The sequence below is a fragment of the Odocoileus virginianus genome, chromosome 16 (genome assembly GCF_023699985.2).
Source record: "Odocoileus virginianus isolate 20LAN1187 ecotype Illinois chromosome 16, Ovbor_1.2, whole genome shotgun sequence".
Classification (NCBI taxonomy): Eukaryota; Metazoa; Chordata; class Mammalia; order Artiodactyla; family Cervidae; genus Odocoileus; species Odocoileus virginianus.
The window spans coordinates 33485914-33502898 of NC_069689.1; the positions used below are offsets into that span (position 1 = coordinate 33485914).

At 39.7% G+C, this 16985-nt stretch overlaps 1 protein-coding gene across 5 annotated transcripts in view; it reads left to right on the forward strand.

The window, feature by feature from the left end:
- The window catches only part of HEATR5A (HEAT repeat containing 5A), a 123264-nt gene that overhangs the window by 17832 nt on the left and 88447 nt on the right, over nucleotides 1–16985 (forward strand). For 2 of the 5 annotated variants that reach the window (XM_070478052.1, XM_070478053.1), the window contains exons 2-4: nucleotides 6458–6513; nucleotides 7710–7796; nucleotides 14423–14489. The gene's annotated coding sequence lies outside the window, so the exon portion shown is untranslated. Of the gene's footprint in view, nucleotides 1–6457; nucleotides 6514–7709; nucleotides 7797–12180; nucleotides 12425–14422; nucleotides 14490–16985 lie in introns of those variants that run through there. The other 3 variants (XM_020876793.2, XM_070478050.1, XM_070478051.1) reach the window with 3 other exon arrangements.

Below are 16985 nucleotides of genomic sequence, written 5' to 3' on the forward strand. Positions count from 1 at the left end.
CAAGAAGAAGTAGAAACATTCTAAGAGACACAGAATCCAAGAGAAGAGATCATTTCTCTCTAAGTAGATCATAGTGAACAATAGCCAATCCAGTAAAGAAGTCAAATAAGGTAGAATTTTTTATGAGCCACTTAGACTGACAACTGAGAGGTCTCTATGAACCTTACCAAGAACACATTCCTTTGAATTATGTAAACCAAATATCTTGAAGATTGAATGGGACTAAGAAAATATAGTAAATGTAGATGACTCTCAGAAAGTTGAGTATGAAGGAAATTGAAGAGGGTAGTTTTGTGGGAAGGCAGTATTAACGATTTTTTTTTTTCTTGTAAGATGCAAAAAGTTAGCATGTTTTTAAGGAAGAGAAAGTAGAGAAATTAAGAACAGATTTATGGAGCAAAATTATGGAACAAAATATCATATCGAAAGTATTGGTAGAGAAATTCTTTTAGAATACTGGAGAACTTTGGGTATCTTTGAGCTAAGGAAAGAAGATTGCTGAGTATGGGATGAAAAGGAGAGCTCTCATGGAATTTAGATACTATGACCTCTACTTTAGTTGTAAAACATGAGACACGGTCATCTGGGAGAGAGGAAGATGGTGTGACTTAGTGGCTGGAGGGTAACAGTGAATGTTTGACGTAGCCACTTCAGGAAATGGGTAAGTGAGCCAACTAGCTGAGGCTCAAAAGCATAAATAATGCAACAAATTAGAAAGCACAGTTACACAATTTTCTTGGCAGTCCAAGAGCATATGGGAAAAAGCAGATGGTTGGGTTGATTCACATTCAGGGATTGGCAGAGGAGATGCAGTGTATTAAGGTCATGGAGTGGAAGGAATTGGGAATGCTAGTAAAAAAGTGGTTGGAACAATTGACCTCATAAACCGAAAGTGGAAAAAGCAAAATCAACGAAAATTGAACAGATTAGATGAAGGAAGTGGTTGAGAAGACATGCTTCTAAGAGTTTAGAAGGAGAATTATAAAAGAGAGTGGAAGATGTGGAAAGGTGAGAGAGTGGTCTTGTATAAGATCTCTGAGGTCGAGCTATTATGAGTGATAAAATCTAGAATGTTGCCATGGGAATGTGTAGCTGCAGTGGAAGACATCAAGGAATTTAAAAGCTAGTGCCCCATTTGGATAATAAAGGTAACCCAGAATGATAAGACTCAGAACAGCAAAAAATACCCATGACCTGAGCCCCAATCTTTAATCACTGTGAAAATGTGAAGATCAGCAAAAGGCAGAGATGTGGATGGGAAGAGAGTGATGTAACAAGAGGATGTCAGAGGAGGCGCAAAGAAGAATTATAGTTTGAAAACCATGAGAGAGCCAGGGAAATGTCAATTCCATCTCCTGGTCTTGAAATAATAATCACTCACTTACAGGAAAGTTCATGGTCAGAAGGAAGTCAGGTTTCCATTATAGCAAAAAAAAATTTTTTTTAAATATTGTTAGGGAAAAGTTAATGGAGGAAAGTTTATTAGCAACAGGATGGTATTTTAGAAGATAAAGTGAGATGAGTAGGAGAAAGAGCAACCTAAGTTGTATGGGATAGAGCAGAAAAAAGAAGTGACTAGAGACTTACATAAGGGAGATAGGATGCTGAGAGGTACTCAAGAGTTGCAGGGAGGTAACAGAAGAAATATGAATGGAATTATGATGCTAAATTTTGACTGACTACTATTTGTGGGAGATGAAGCAAAAGAAGCTGAGAGAGATGTTAATACAACTGAAACACTAATTATGTCTAAATATTGTTTGGAAGACACAGAAGATGGTGACATACATAAAATGAAAACACTAAATTTTGGCTTTATATTGTGTAGGAGAGATGAAGCAAAATGAAGATGATCTGAAAGTAATATCTCATATTAGTATAGACTGTACTTTAAAGTTTTAGAATTCAGACTTAAACGTTTTGTCCTGGGAAAAAAGCATCTACTTTCCTTCTTCATTCCCAACTTTCTCCACATATTTATCTTTCAAGATAGAAAATACATTGAGTGCCTGATTTACAGTGACCATAATTCAGTCCCAATTCTCCTATTGGCCCAGATTTCTCATTTGTTTGCTTATATTATGTGTTGACATATAGTTCACATGTCATAAAATTTACCACTTTAAAGTGTCTAATTCAATGATGTTTAGTGTATTCACAGGGTGGTACAGTATTGTTGTATCATACAATATTGCAATAAGGTTGTACGTCACTGCTATCTAATTCCAGAACATTTTCCTTACTCCTCCTCACATCTTTGATTTCTATGGATTTGCCTATTCTGGACAGTAGCCATAACTGGGACAGTAGCCGTAACTGAAATCATGCAATATTTGACCTTTCGCATATGGCTTCTTTCATTCAGCATAATGTTTTCAAGGTTCATCCATGTCATAGCATGTGAAACTTAGTATCAAAAACTCCATTACTTTTTTTGACTAAATAATATTCCATTGTATGGAGATATATTTTTGTTGATACATTTATCTAGTTGGTAGACATTTGCATTGTTTCCTCTTTTTGGCTATTATGAATTATGAATAATGCTGCTATAAACATTGGAGTACAGTGTTTTGTGTGTGAATGTATGTTTCAGTTGTTTTAAATGTATACCTATGAGTGGAATTGCTGAATCATGTGGTGACTCTGTTTAATTCTTTGAAAAACTTGACAAACTGTTTTCTGAAGCAGGTGTACTATTTTAAATTCCTACTGGTAGTGTGTGGAGGTTCCAGTTTTTCCACTTTATCACCAACACCTGTTATTTTCCATTTTTAAAAGAATTATAGCCCTCCTAGTACCTGTGAAGTGATATGTCATAGTTCTGATTTGCATTTCTCTCATGCCCAATGTTAAACATATTTTCATGTGCTCAAGCTCCTTTTGTATATCTTTTTTGGAGAGGTGTCTGTTCAAATTATTTACCTATTTTTAACTAGGTTATTTGTCTTTTTATTGTGGATTATAAGAGCTCTTTATATATTCTGGATACTTCACCCTTACCAGTAAATGATTACAAATATTTCCTCCTATTTTATGAGATGTCTCTTTATTTTCCTGAGGAGGAAATCTTATCCTTGATTTCAAGGTGTCCTTGGATAAGAAAACATTTAAATTTTTATGAGGTCCAATTTATTTCTTTGGTTGCTTGTGCTTTAGGTGTCATATCTAAGAACCTGGCATATTTATAAATATATCCCTTTTCCCTCTCAAAGTGTCCCAGTAGACAATAAGGTATATGGACACTCTACTAATAACAGTCTCAGGGACAGGTAATTAGAAGCCCCTGGGATGAGTAAATACTTATTTTATCCTTACCTCACCATAGCCAGTGTCATCATTTGGCATCTCTAAGGAAAATCTGCCAGCAGTTACAGTTGCCATTTTGTATACTTAGTCATCAAATTCAATACATTGAGCACCTACCATGTGTCAAGCATCTTTCCAAAGGGGGAAAAATTACCCTTGGAAATTGCAAAGAGAAAACTTTAAAAAGTCCTTTTTTTTTGTAAAAATAATATAAACAATTACAAATAATGCAAAGATTAAAAAACCTGTAAGTTCATTGCTCAAATACCATTATTTCACTTTTATGTATTCTCTTGTAGTCTTTGTTTATAAACACACCCATATTTTAGTGCAGTTACGTGATAAAGGGATTTTATATTTTGCTTTTTAAAAACAATGTTTTATCATAATACTTAAGAAAAAGATTTTTTAAAAATTTTGATCTCAAGGGGTGTAAGGAAGAGGAAGCAGACCAAAGGAGAAAATGTGTAAGTCAATAAAATATTATTAAGATGAGCAAGTATGGCATATAAATGGATTTGTACTCTGGTCTGTGAATGCCTGTAGGTTAGCAAATCGAGTTCGAGAGTATGTAATTCTATTCCATATTATTAACATTTCTCTTTTCTTTCTGATCTATGACTCTGGCTCCACTGATTATCTTAACTGCATTATATGGTTAATTTAATTTCTAGCTATTGTTCATGCAAGTCAGTTAAATATTTGCATCTAGATAAGGTTCTTAATTCTAAGACTAAAGCTAAACAAGTTTGACATATAAACGAATTTTTATTAGAATATCTTCAGCAATAATGTGTCCCAAAGGAGTTAATAATAGATCTATCTTCATAAATGCAGTAACTGATAAGAATTTTAATATTTTATAATATTATATATAGTTTTTCCTCATGAATTATAATTCAGCAAGAATACTATTATCAACCAGTTAGAGTTTTGCCCTTTTACTGAGTAATACATTCAATTTCTTGAGGTCGGCAAATAATCTCTGATTATTAATTTTACAACAAATTATTTGAATTATAATATCACATTATCTTGTGTGATTAATATTCCAATATATTTAATTTTAAGTGGATGATCATCCATCATAAGCTTTTACATTCAAATGTCTGCAATTGGTGAATAAAGTTCTGGTGGGATGCCTTATATGCTACTTATAAAGGATGAAACATTCCTAAATTAAAGCACTAAATTCTTCTCTTAAGTTGCCTGTCTGCAGGTAAACAGCGTACCTGCCTAAAGAGCTTGCAGCTGAAATTGAGGATTTGTGTAATATTCTTCTTCAGTTCTACCTCTGGCTTGACCTATCCTGTTCCCTTGGGCTTTGGCTCATGTTTAGAACTGAGCCGCTAATGTCATTAAATTTTGCTCCTTCACCTTGATATACTCCATGATTAATTTGGCTTATGAGAGTGTTTCCTGTGGTTCCCATCAGGAACTTTCTGGCAGGGAAAAATTGACAGGCTGACCAAGGAGTCTTCTCATTCCTCTCAGCCCCACTTTTATTGATTCCCCACAGACACCTCCTTCCCACTTCCTGGAATCGGCTCTGGATCCCATCATCCAGAGCCTTCTCTCCCTGGCCACAGTGAGTTTGATGCTGCTCAGTCCTCCCTCTTTCCACTGAAACCTTCTGGTCCTGCTGTTTATTTCTTCAGGGTCACAACCTCCCTATCTTCCAAGGTGAAAACTCCATGAAAGAAGTAGCTGGAAGAGATCTCCAGGGTTTTCTCTCCCATCTCAGGATACAGCATTCAACATGGACTTCCTAAAGCCTCTTTCCTTGTCTTTCTAATGAAAGCCAGAGGAATGACTCCTAGCCATGTGATTTTATTTATTTATTCATTCATAACCGTGAGGCCTATGGGATCTCAGTTCTCTGACCAAGAATGGAATCTGCACCCTCAGCCGTGGAAGTGCGGAGTCCTAACCACTGAACCACCAGGGAAGTGCTTAACCATGAGATTTTGAAGGCGGATATGAAGGAAAAGGCTGTCATAGCAAACTACAGAACCATTTCAGGTCTTCATTCCTTGCCAGTTATGCCTCCCTATGAGGAGATAAATAGGAGATAGCAGTTTTCCCCCTCAAGGCCATGTGATTGAATGATACCAGTCTCATACACAGAAGCTGATGTTTATATGGCCAATGGTATGAAAATTACTATGAATACAAATTTGATGTGCCATATGCATATGACTTTGCTTTGACATATGACAGTAACAGTTAAAAGAAAAGCAAATAAATGAAAATAATTTCATGGAGGTAGCAGAATCCTATCTTTGTTTCTTTGAATTAAAAAAAATAGTTGTATTTTCAAGGTGATGCTGATAATAAAATTTTAAAATAAATATATGACTACATAAAAGAAAGACTTGTAAAGGTGTTTAACATATCTTATACAGTTTTTAATATATGTGGTACTATATTAAATATAGTGGACAAGATAACAGACAAGGATTCAGAAGACCTGGTTTTAAAATCTTCTGGAATCTTGTTCCAAACATAGACAAATCATTTAGCTATCCTGGGATTTGGTTTCTATTTCTATTTACTGTGAAGGGATTTTTGTAAGAATAACAACAGAATATTTGAATTTTAAAATTGGAGAGCTTAGAGATCCTGTAGTACAACACGCTTGTGTTCCAGAGGACGAAATTGAGACCCAAAGGCGTTAACTGACTTGCTTATAAAATATATGCTGGCAACTTTAGGACGAAACCATAAAGTTTATGCACATGTAAAACACTATTTCTTAATCTGATCAGAGAATGAGAAGTTGAAAAGGATATTAAGGGTCCTAGTCAAGTGTGAACATAATTTGCAGTTGATTCTTATGTGACAGCTATGCAGTTACAGATTTACCTTTGCTTCATATTCCTGCTCAGAAATACCAGCTCTGAATTTAACTGCTTCTTTCCAGGTTACCCTGAATCCCTGGTGGTTCAGATGGCAGAGAATCTGTCAGCAATACTGGAGACTGGGGTTTGATCCCTGGGTAGGGAAGATTCCCTGGAAAAGGGAATGGCAACCCACTCCAGTATTGCCTGGAGAATTTCACGGACAGGAGTCTGGCGAGCTACAGTCCATGGAGTTGCAAAGAGTAGGACATGACTGAGTAACTAACTCTTTCATTTTCACTTTTCAGGTTAGATGGTCTATTGTTACGTACTTACCCTCATGGATCAAGGTCTATACTATGCTGTAAGTACTTCTTGGCTGAATATTTATAGTAGTAGATTCCCTACTGAAGAAAATCCTGTCTGTAGCCAAAAGTTCTTAATAGAAACTTAGTGCTAAAAGCAGTCACAGATTACAGCAAGCTCAGCAGTACACTGACAAATAATGCTTGATAGACCAAAAAGTAGAAAGCTGCATCACAAAAGGCCAGCAGATCTTTTGTTGGAGTGGGAGGTATCAGTGTCATCTAAGGTTTCAGATCACACTGAAATTGACAGAGTGGAAGCTGTGCCCAACCCATGAGTTTTGTGACATGAGCTTGCCACATGTATACAGTCTCCTTGACGGCTTCATAAATATTGAGGAAACTCTGCTCCCAGGAACACTAGTTCTAAAAGATGTTAGTGTGCATTCCTTTAAAAAAAAAAACTCACATTATATTCCATTGCCAAATAAGAGTGGGAAACATTGCTTGAAATGCAGCCTACTAATATGCCTAACAACTCTCTTAGAAACATCTATAAAATGTTAACGTATAGGTTTTCTCAAATTTATTTAAGAATGCCTTTTTAAAGGAACAACTATTAACATCTTGAGGAGTACAATCTAGAGCAGGACTGTAGAGTTCATGGGTACACAAGAGTCCCATTGTTTGGGCAGTACTGTTCTACTATCATTGAATTTTATACTCTAAGGGGTAGAAGCAATCTTAAAGGGAATCTATCATTTCCAGTTTCCCAAATGTATAGTGGTTAGAACCATACAGATGGGTTTGAAGAATAAATTAAAGCAAGATATCACATAGCCGGTCAAATGGGTAACTACGGGTTTACTTCATCATTTTTACATGCACCATTAATCACCAACAATTCTACTTCTAAGAATGCTTCCTTTATTGTGGGGAAAATTATTCCTTTACAGAAAGCAAGAAGATGTAGTATAATGCATTTTAGGATAAGTATAAAGTAAACGGGCTTTCCTGGTGGCTCAGAGGGTAAAGCATCCGCCTGCAATGTAAGAGACCCAGGTTCCATCCCCGGGTTGGAAAGAGCCTCTGGAGAAGGAAATGGCAACCCACTCCAGTACTCTTGCCTGGAAAATTCCATGGATGGAGGAGCCTGGTAAGCTACAGTCCATGGGACTACAAAGAGTCACACATGACTGAGCAACTTCACTTCATATAGTAAAGAGAAAGTATCTAAAAGTCTGTCTTCCTTCAGCAGATAACTGATGAATGCCTTCCGTGTGCCCAACAGGGACACCAAGTAAGTTGACCAGCTGGAGTAAGTTGGGAGTAGAGAGGTAAGGTAAGTACCCCAAAATGCTGGCTACCATTTGACAGTGGGCAACATGCCAGTTATTTCTATTATATTTTGAATCCTCAGTACATCTCGGAGAGGAAGATGTTGCTCTCATTTGAAAGGGAGGAAACTGAGATATGAAGCAGTTTTCCCTAGGTCAAGCCTACTGAGTGGCAGAATTAGGCTATGAACATGTTACCAGATTCCAAAGCTATATGATACAAGCTCCATCTTTATTGTGACTTAAAATCTCAGCTTGAGATTGAACAAAGGATAATAGTATTTAGTTGAGAGGTGAAACATTTCCATTTGGTTAAAACTAAACTCACTTTTCAGAATTCTGTCCTTGTTATTGTCTTCTTCTCTTTCATTGTATTAGCTGTAGAAAAGTTCTGAGTCTAGAGCTCTCGTTCTGACCCCTCCTCTATGCTCTAGTCCTTCCTCCATTTCTGCTTGCATGTTCTACTGTCACCTCGAATGTGGCATATTAATAATTAAACTTATTATTTCCTCCTCCTAATTTAATTTTCTTAGTCACTTGGGCTCAAAGTTTGGAGCCATCTTTGAATCTTTGGTAAAATTAGTGGTTGGACTCAATGATACTATTATGTATCCCTTCCAGCTCTAAAATTCTAGTGTTGTTAATCTTGTACCAAATACTCAGTCAAAATGAATCACTTTCTCTGCTTTGACCCAAGAATAAATGATTTTGTGCTCAAACTGTTTTCCAGGATTATTTCTATATCTAACAGAGCATATTCTATGCACCCATTCTTATACATTCTCAAAGTCCATTTTAAATGCCATCTTTCTTTTTTTTTGGAGTAAGTTGGGAGTAGAGAGGTAAGGTAAGTGCCCCAAAATGTGGGCTACCATTTGACAGTGGGCAACGTGCCAGTTATTTCCATTGTATTTTGAATCCTCAGTACACCTCAGAGAGGAAGATAAATAGCTGCCATTTAATGAACACATACTGTGTGCCAAGCACTTGATATATTTTTGCTTATTTTATTTTTAGCTGTGCAGCACGTGGGATCTTAGTTTCTCAAACAGGGATTGAAGCCAAACCCAAGCATTGGAAGCACAGAGTCCCAACCACTGGACTGCCAGAGAAGCCCCTAAATGTGATCTTTCTTTGAGCCTCCCAAGTCAACTTCACAGTATTTGCTCTCTCCTTCAGGATCTAAAATATCTTTGTACCTGTCTCAGCATAGTTTACAGTACCCAGTATGTATCTAGTGGGAAAAGGAGGCTGCCTGGAGGGATGCTTGGTGAAGGATGGAGCCTGAACAGGGTAGGGAGGGCTCCATGACTGGGATGAGGACAGGGTCTGGGAGAAGGGGTAAGGAAAGAGAAAGATGGGCTTGTGGTGGCTAATTTGGGGGTTTCACACCTTAGTGGGGAAAGGGCAGCATCCTCCAAAGGGAGAGATAGCAGCAATGGTGATTGCTTAAATATAGGAGAGGTGTTCAAACAATAAATATCTGAAAAATAGGATCCAGAATCTTCTCTGTAGTAGAAAAGAGTTACAAATGTGGAAGGGAGGATAAACTATGAATAGAATAAACTATGTGATGCTAGATTGGAGGTATTACTGTGAAATACAGTTTTTCAATATATGTTGTTAAATAAAGAAATACAGCTGTAAATGTATATGTGAGTACACAGACACAGATGTACTGTATGTGTGTGTTAAGGTACAAATATTCCCTAGCTGTAAACCCTAAGACAGCCTGAGTGGTGATACCCAGGAATAGTGAGCATGCCTAGTGTTTCTAAATACCTTTCTCCACTAAAATGAACCCCGGGCTCCCAGATCAATGGCAGCCAGTGCTGGGGGAAGATGAGGCTTATCTTGTGCCAGGAAGTAAGGGAGTGCACCAAGTATGATGAAGGTGTATAAAAGGGCACAGAACAGTAAAATGTTAATGAAGAATATGGATGCTGGAATAAATGTTATATAAAACCCTTTCAAATTTTCTGTATTTAAAAATTGTTTTACAACAATACATTGTGAAAGGATTTGAAACACACAAAGACATAGGAGCCAGCGTGAATGGGTAAATCCCACTGACCAACCTTGGGACACTTTGAACACCAAAGTAAACAATGATAAAAACAGATTATCACCCATTTAATCAAATAGGAAACTCTGAATTTATACTAATAGAAATAAATTAATTGAAAATTTGATGAGAAAAAAGATAGTTTCAAAGCATTAAGCCCACAAAATAACTTACTCATTACAAAGAGGAAAAAAGTAACTACTGGAGAAGTCTTATGACTCTTTGTGACTCCATGGACTGCAGCACGCCAGGCTTCCTGTACTTAACCAACTCCTGGAGCTTGCTCAAACTCATATCCTTTGAGTCGGTGATGCCAATATACATCTTATTCTCTGTTGCCTGCTTCTCATTCTGCCTGAAGTCTTTCCCAGAATCAGGGTCTTTTCCAATCAGTCAGTTCTTCACATCAGGCGGCCAAAGTATTGGAGCTTCAGCTTCAGCATCAGTCCTTCAATGAATGTTCAGGGTTGTTTTCTTTAGGATTGACTAGTTTGATCTCCTTGCAGTCTAAGGCTGTCAAGGGTCTTTTCCAGCACCACAATTTGAAGCATCCGTTTAGCGCTCAGCTTTCTTAATGGTTCAACTCTCACATCCCTACATGACTACTGGAAAGACCATAGCTTTGACTATATGGGTCTTTCTCAGCAAAATGATGCCTCTGCTTTTTAATATGCTGTCTAGGATTGTCTTTTCATACTGTTCATGGGGTTCTCAAGGCAAGAATACTGAAGTGGTTTGCCATTCCCTTCTCCAGTGGACCACATTCTGTCAGACCTTTCCACCATGACCCGACTGTCTTGGGTGGCCCCACACAGCATGACTTAGTTTTATTGAGTTAGACAAGACTGTGGTCCTGTGATCAGATTGGCTAGTTTTCTGTGATTATGGTTTTAGTGTGTCTGCCCTCTGATGCCCTCTCGCAACACCTAACGTCTTACTTGGGTTTCTCTTACCTTGGACGTGGGGTATCTCTTCACAGCTGCTCTAGCAAAGCGCAGCCGCTGCTCCTTACCTTGGACGAGGGGTATCTTCTCACCGCTGCCCCGTCTATCTGGTCAAGACTGTGGTTTTTCCAGTGGTCATGTATGGATGTGAGAGTTGAACTGTGAAGAAAGCTGAGCGCCGAAAAATTGATGCTTTTGAACTACGGTGTTGGAGAAGACTCTTGAGAGTCCCTTGGACTGCAAGGAGATCCAACCAGTCCATCCTAAAGGAGATCAGCCCTGGGTGTTCATTGGAAGGACTGATGCTGAAGCTGAAGCTCCCAGGTGGCCCTAGTGATAAAGAACCCACCTGCCAATGTCAGAGAACTACTGGTTAGATCCCTGGCTTGGGAAGATTCCTTGGAGGAGGAAATGGCCGCCCACTTCTTTCCTGGAGAATCCCATGGACAGAGGAGCCTGGTGGGCTACAGTCCATAGGGTAGCAAAGAGTTGGTTACTGATGAAAAGACTTAGCAAGCAGGCATATGCTTACTAGGAAGACATATAAAATATTTAACCTTCCCTGGTGGCTCAGACGGTAAAGCTTCTGCCTACAATGTGGGAGACCGAGTTCGATCCCTGGGTCGGGAAGATCCTCTGGAGAAGGAAATGGCAACCCACTCCAGTACTCTTGCCTGGGAAATCCCATGGACAGAGGAGCATAGCAGGCTACAGCCCATGTGGTCGCAAAAAGTCGGACACAACTGAGCAACTTCAAAGTATTTAGGGACAATGTGGCACCCTCTCAGTAACTGAGATCTCAAATGGTTTGGGAAGAAAAAATGTTCTCTATACTAGCAACACTTTTGTAAGCTTGCGCTTATTTCAGAATAAAAATTGCAAAATTAGATTCAAAATGCTGAGTATGCCAGAGAAACTCAATTGACTTGGGGGCCAAGAGGTTGTTAATCCCAATTTCGCCCAAGACTGTGGTGTGTGACCTTGAGCCAGGCCCCAGAGTTTCGGGCTATAGGACTCCAAAGCTCTCTAGGGTCCCTTCCATGTCTACACCCACCCACCTACACTGCCTGCCTGAACTTCTCCAGGCTCTAGTCATGTTTTAAACTTCAGATGCCCGAGGGCTGTTCCAGAGGATTCTGGCTGGCATTAGAAACAAACAAAAGTGGGTGTGGCCAAGCTCTCCGGACTGCAAAGCTGCTGCCCTGGCCTCAACTTAGGCCGCAGTCTCCATCGCTCTTTCGGCGGTGGAGCACTCACGCCTGCCAGAGTGGGCGCTCGATAGCTCGGCGGCCGGCTGGCGGGGTCTCGGATCAGCGATGCGGTACGGGGCGCACTCCCAATCGCTGGCTCCCGCCGCACTCCAGGCTCCGAGCTTTCCGGCCCCGCCCCGCGCGAGCCCCTCCCGCCCCGCTGTCTCGCAGTCGCCGCCGCCGGCGAGTCCCGGCGCTACCCTGCCGCACTGTGGAGCAGACAGCGTGGCTGGGCTGGGACGGGCGCTGAGTCGTGGGAGGACGCCGGGGGCGAGCAGTCGGGAATCCCAGGAGTGAAGGCAGCTCCGGGCGCGAGGGGGCGGTGTCCGGGCTGTCTGTCGGCGGGGAAGAAACACACCCCGGGGGCCTGCACCGTGAGTTGAGCTGCTTGGGGGTCCGCGGGGTGGTCGCGGCAGCCGAGAGGTGGAGGAAGTTAGGACCCCGGGAGCAGGAACGGGTCGGAGGATTAGACGTCCTGGCCGAAGGGGCCGGAGCATGCCGAGGAGGGTATGTACTGGGGCGCGGGGACGGCCGATGGCCAGCGCAGCCGGTCTTTCCTCCTGGGCTCGGGGAAAGTGTGTTTCACCGGAGCACAACAGGTAGGCGTGGACTCTGGCCGCGCGGGCTGGAGCCCCCGGGCGTGCGGAGAAGGTCGGAAGGTCGGAGCCCGCCTAGTCGGCGCGCCGCTCCCCGGATCCGCCCTAGCGGCGCCCACTGCGTCGGGGGTTGGCTGGGAGCGGGGCCCCAACCCGGGCTTCGGGCGAGGTTCTCCGGACGCCCGCGAGCAACCGTGGAGGCGGGTTTCCTGAAGCAGTGGAGACTGGATACTGGATAGTCCTTCCTCGCTAGGAAAGCGAGCCTTTGCCCGGCTAGCTTTTGCTTAGTACAAGGAAACATTTCTTACCCTGCTCTCGGTCAGCGCAGCCTTATTGCAAGGGATTGTAAAGTCTTTGGAAACTTTTAAGAAGCGCCTTATGGTACTAGTCACAATAATGCATACCTCTGGCAAGATGATTTTCATAACTGTCAAGTCGAATAGTGTCTGTCAGATGATTTGAGCTCTTTTTTGAAAGGTCATAATTATACATTCATTTTCCGTGCAGTCATTTATTCAGCAGATATTCAGCGCCTTTTATGTTCAGGCTGAGCGCTCTTAAGGAACTTAGAGCGTAGAAAAGACGTTAAAAGGAGGGGAAAAGGGGACCCGTAAGTTCAGAACTTTGTCAGAGAAAATACTACGGAGAAATTAAAATGGAAAGAAAGCAGAAGTGTCCTTGGAGCTGGGCATTAGGCGGATGGGGAAAGGAGAATTGTCCTGTTTCGCAAACGTTTTAGAAAGTATGTCTTTGAGAAAATGATTTTAGATCAGTATTGAAGCCAATGGTTTTCTTACATTTTAAACACTATGGATTCCGCCCCCCGCCCCCGCCTTTGTTGAAATGGGTAGCAGGCAGGGTTTATAAACATAAGAATAGGGACAGTTGGAAAAAGTAGTTATTTATATGGAAACCTTTAGTATTACAAGACTCCTGAATTGACAACAGACCTGAATTTTAGCTTAAGCGCCTCCACTACTGTTTATGGATCTTATCTTACTTTTCTCTTCTTTTCTTTTTATCTTTATATCTGACTTTAGTAACAGAAAATACATAGCCAAACTACTTTAAAATTTTGAAAAACTGCGCAAATAATACATTCTCTAAGGAAAAAAAATTAAGAATTTTTGTTTTTAGGCAATGCACATACCTTCCTTCCTTCAGCTTTATTTCAAAAAGAGGACTGACAGTTTATAATCTTCATGAACTTTTCTCAGTTATCTTTTGAGTAAAATAAAAGATTAAACTCTCCATGTCTTTAGGTGTTTAGGTCTCTTCATACTCTAAGATTCATTTATTTTAAATCCTGATTAACCAGTTTAAAGACATAGACATTTTTTTAAAAAAGACTTCATTGAATCTTCTTTCATTAACTATCCACAGTATAGTTAATGGGTTTGAACAGCCCCTTAGTAGGACCTTAGTCCTCTCAGGTAAAACCATTTCTGCGTTTTAAGGAGAGTGTGAAACTGTTATTAAATTTCTTTTAAGAAATGAATTAACTGAAGCCTGAGGGATTAGTAGAGACTTGTTTGTATCATTTAGTTGAATCTTTTGTCTAGTTGCAGTATTAAATTCGTTGGAATTACACTAGGGGTCAGTAATTGGCAGGCTGTGGGTCAGATCCAGCCTGCTGCCAGTTGTTATAAAGTTGTACTGGAACATAACTACACTATTTTATCTATTTATAGCTGTTTATGTATTGTTTATGAGTCATTGTGATAGAGACTGTGTGGTCCATACAGTCTCAAGTATTTATTCTCTGGTCTTTTACAGGAAAGAATTCCTGACCCTGGACTAGAACTCTACAAACTCTCATTCACGGTAACTTTTGTGAGAGGAAGTAGGTTAAGTTTAGTTTTTCTTCTTTTTCTTACTTTTTTTGTTGTGTCAGGTGAACTACTGCATCCTATAAATGCTTCTGGATCGTAGATGTGTAATGATGGGAAAAGGTCATGGCTTTTCAGTCATAATTACCTAGTAAGTTTTAATTTTAGCATTTCTCACCTTTTGGAAGGCTAGAGAAAGGGAAGGATTTTTGTGTGTTTTCTAACAACTTTATAACTCCTAGTTTTAATTTGGATCTGGTGTGGACTTTTTTTTTTTAATTTAGTAAGCTCTTTTTAACGTATCATTTCTGTTTTTCACAAGTAACAGTTATTTTTACTTAAACACTTTTTTTTTTTAACCATAAATCTAGTGACATTGATTAAAAGACTAGACAGAAAATTATTCACAGTGTAACTGAGCTTGAAGTCAAAGGTATATCTACAGTAAGACCCAAATGGGAAATTGGAACCCTTGAAACAGATACACAAGATTGAAATTGGAGCATATTGTTCTGAATCATGTTTGAACTTCTTTTTTTTAATAGTAACAACTTAAACAATAAATATTTTTAGAAAAGAAACATAATGTAGTCATGTTAAAGCATAATGTTATGTTTATGCTGCATAAGAAATTAGAATTAATTATGTGACAGGAAAGAAGGTAAAGTTGTATGAGGTGATATTTAAGTGTTTAAACCAGAGTATATACTTTTGCCAATTTTGAAACCATTGTTTTAACTTCTCTAAAATGTTTTATATATGTACTTCTTTCTTAGTTTATGCTTCTCTATGGATTTATTACAACATCTGTCTATATTCTTTTCTGTTGCACTTGTAGATTTCTGTATGTTGAATTTATGCATGTTTTTGTGTATTAAATATTTAGTCAAAACATTACCTCACTTATTCAATACATTTTTATGTAAGTAAAATTATTGGGAAGTTGAAATTACCCATTGAAAAGCACAAATTTTTTTTAAGATATTTTGGGAGGAAATCTGAAAAGCAAAAACAGAAAAGAGAAGCGTATACAGGTACAAAATCCCTTAAGCATTATTACAGAGTCCAAAAGGCACTTTTTAAACTCATTTGGCAGCAGAACATGACCTGATCTGATAGGAAGCTGTTTATAGTCTTTATTTATCCTACCTTTATGTGAATATGTTTATATTTTGCTGCAGAAATATCAGTGAGTTTGATTGTGGAGTGCTGCCCCAGACCAGCTGGGGGTTAGAGGTAATAGATGGTGTGTTCACTATATTACTTGGGTGGATGTGATGATGGCAGCCGGAAAACAAGAGAATAATGGAGTTGTTCCGGGGAGCTACATTTGCGAAGTTAAGAGCCCAGTTAGGCATCTGGCAGGGAGTCTGCTAAAACAAAACAAAACAAAAAACCCTCAGGTAGGGCTCCAGGAAGGTCAGAACTGTGGCTAAATTCTGGGCCAGGCCCTTCATAAGATATATTGTAAATTAGAAGTGGGAACCATGAAGAAAAGCCAAGATGTCAGACCATAGTGGAAATAAGGGTGACTCTGAGTGCTCACCTGGATAGAAGCCATGAAATGAACAGTTAGAAGGGGGAAAAAGGAGAGGATTCTAAAGCAGGTGGGGTCTAATGACTAAACTAGGAAGTCCTAGGTAGCAGATTACTTGAGCACAAATACAATATTTTGGAAAATTGAGCAAGGATTCCTGTCCTCTGCCGAGCTGGAGGAATAATGGCATCTTATGCACTTTACTCTTGAACTAAGTATCCCCATATTGCCTGCTTTTTAAAATATCTATATTAAAAAGTATTTTGCTCTCTTCCATTACTGTTAGCTGCCTGCTTCAACTTCTTCATGCTCTCAATTAGTTTGCTCCTTCACTTTTAATGTGGGGCTCTACCCAACTCCAACTAGAATCCAGATAGCTGGATTATTAGTCATGTCTAGACTAAACTAAGAGGAAACAGGCCCCAAGAGACAAGAAACTTAATGTCAGTAAAGTTGATGATCTTTGAAACAGTTAATTGCTGTGTATCTTTTTTCTTTTTTTAACTTTTGTTTTGTTTTTTACTTCTTGTTACTGAATTCTCTGCTAGGTACCAAATAGTGAGATTACTTCGATAGTGACTTTCAGATGAGTGTGGTGGGAGATATTAGAGTAAAATTTCTCTTTTAAAACTTGCCTTCTGGTACTCCAAAGTGTCCAGAGTGAAATCTTTCTTCCCCGGGGGAGGTGGAAGAGTTGGTTTGTGGAATGAAGAGTGATAAAAATTGTCAAGAATAGCCAAGGACTAAGCTAACACTGTTAGTCGCTCAGTTGTGTCAGACTCTGTGATCCCATGGAGGGGCCCACTAGGCTCCTCTGTCCATGGAATTCTCCGGGCAAGACACTGGAGTGGGTAGACCTCCCCTTCTCTGGAGGATCTTCCCAGCCCAGGGATTGAACCCACGGCTCCTGCATTGCAGGCAGATTTTTTTTACCGACTGAGCCCCCAGGGGAGACTAGTGGTGTTAGTGTTAG